The sequence below is a fragment of the Trichechus manatus genome, unplaced genomic scaffold (assembly GCF_000243295.1).
Source record: "Trichechus manatus latirostris isolate Lorelei unplaced genomic scaffold, TriManLat1.0 scaffold00016, whole genome shotgun sequence".
In the NCBI taxonomy this organism is placed as follows: Eukaryota; Metazoa; Chordata; class Mammalia; order Sirenia; family Trichechidae; genus Trichechus; species Trichechus manatus.
The window spans coordinates 936,329-938,404 of NW_004443952.1; the positions used below are offsets into that span (position 1 = coordinate 936,329).

Below are 2,076 nucleotides of genomic sequence, written 5' to 3' on the forward strand. Positions count from 1 at the left end.
TGGAGAGTTTCCAATGAGTGCCATGGAGCATGAACACCCAGTCCTGGAAAGCGCCACATGAGGTTAAGTGGCCTCTAAGGCCATTTAATGCAGTGTGGTGTAGCAGAGAGTGCTCAGTTATCTCTTTCTCTTAACTCCCACATCCAATCCAATGACAAGTCCTGCTGGTGCCATACCTAAAATACATCCTAACCTGTCCACTGCTCCCCGACTCCACTGTTAGCATCTCAGTCCAAGCTGTCATCTCTACTGGACAGCTGCAGTAACCTCTTAACTGGTTTCCTCACCTTAACTCTTACTGTCTTATCCTACTACATACTCTCCCTGAACAACCTGAGTTATGTTTGAAAAATGTGGATAAGATCACGGTGTTCTTTTTTAAAAAGACTTCCAATGACTTCTCATTGTTCTTTGAAGAAAATCCAGGTCCTATCATTACCCAAGATCTGCCTTTGCTTACCTTTGACCTCATCTTGTACCATGCCCCTCTCACTACATAAGAACCACGCCCTTCTTCTCTCTTCCTCAAATAGCTCCTTCCTGTTTCAAGGCTGCTGCTCACATTGGTCCCTCTGCTTGGTACCTTCTTCCCACAGATCTTTGCATAATGAACTCTTTCTTATTTTTCAGGTTCTAGCTCATCTGTTGCCTCCTCATGGAAGAGGAATGAATGAGTGAATGATGACTGGATCAGACACAGCTGGGTTTGACATCTGGCCCTACACTTACAAGCCAAGTAACCTAGAAAAGGTTGGTTCACACCTTTGGGTCTTGTGTGTAGAGTGAGGATGGTGATACTTACCCTGATGGTGGTGTGTAGCACCCTGTGGCACACATGCTGTAATTATATAAACCGTTTAGCTCAGTAACTGGCACCTAGTAAGAGTTCAATTAAAGATGATCCCTTCCCCTTCCTGTTCTTCCAGTCATGGATTCAACAAGAGGCAGGAGGACCAGAGTGACCACCCTCTGCTGGAATGACTACCACTAGGAGTCCCAGGTAAGGGAATGGACACAGGATCATCTTCCTGGTCTCCCAGCCCTGATCTCATCTACATGATCCATCTGGCTCAGGGAGGCCCAGACTCTGCCTACATATCTGTTGTCACTCTCCCACTTGGCACTCTCAACCCTTCCAGTGTTTGCTTCATCGTACTCAAGCTTGTTTAAGCTTGACATTCAAGGCTCTTTAAGATAAGGCTTCATTTTATCTGTCCAATTTATGCCTCTTGACTTTCAGCTCAGGGTGTTGCCTACCCTGCCCTTCACAGTCCAGATTAAACTTCTAATGTACCAAGCGCTGTTGTGCCATCGGTAGCAAGCAATTCATGTGCTAATTACAAAGCGGTCCATTTAGATCCTTTAAAGGGATATACTTGCTGTTTTTGTGTGCCGTGGAGTTGATTCTGACTCATAATGACCCTGTAGGAGGGAGTAGAACTGCCCCATAGGGTTTCCAAGGAGCAGCTGGTGGATTCAAACTGCCGACTTCTTTTTGGTTAGCAGCCTGAGCTCTTAACCACTTCGCCACCAGAGCTCCAAAGGGATATATAGGGATGAGCTTTCAGGAGTCACTTTTTAGGTGAGCATTTCCCTTCCACTTCGATTCATCTTCCCTTGTAACATAAACTTTTAGGACAGGAAAGATAATCTTGTCTAACTCTCCTGGCAGAGGGGAAAATGGGACCCAGAAAAGTAAAATCACTTGCCCAGGTCACACAGCAAGTCAGCAGCAGAGTTGAGACTGGAACCCAAGTCTCCTGCCTCTGCAGTATGAATTTTGGCTGTGGTAAGCTGGTGGCTGAGCTCGGTTTGGATTCAGCCTGGGCAGGATGCCCACAGCACAGTATAGTTTGGCTGTACCTCTGGGCACAGTGTGAGTGGCAGCAGCTGCAGGCCATTAGGGGTGTGTGAGTCCCTCTTGCTCACACCCCATCTACAAACATTATCCTTGGATGCAGCCTCAGCTCAGAGGTTGCACCCAGGTGGCTGTTCTGTGTATGAGCTTGCGTGCCCTGCAGCCTTCTCTGAGGCCTTCCTACTTGAAGGGTCTGAGCTGAGCTTTCTACCAGGAGA

The 2,076-nt window shown here is 47.3% G+C and overlaps 1 long non-coding RNA gene across 1 annotated transcript in view; it reads left to right on the forward strand.

Annotated features, from left to right (window-relative positions):
- The first annotated feature begins 480 nt into the window (after positions 1–480).
- The window catches only part of LOC111819708 (uncharacterized), a 19,157-nt gene continuing 17,561 nt past the window's right edge, over positions 481–2,076 (forward strand). Inside the window, exons 1-2 of the long non-coding RNA XR_002823277.1 lie at positions 481–750; positions 927–1,000. This is a non-coding gene — a long non-coding RNA (uncharacterized LOC111819708). The remainder of the gene's footprint in view (positions 751–926; positions 1,001–2,076) is intronic.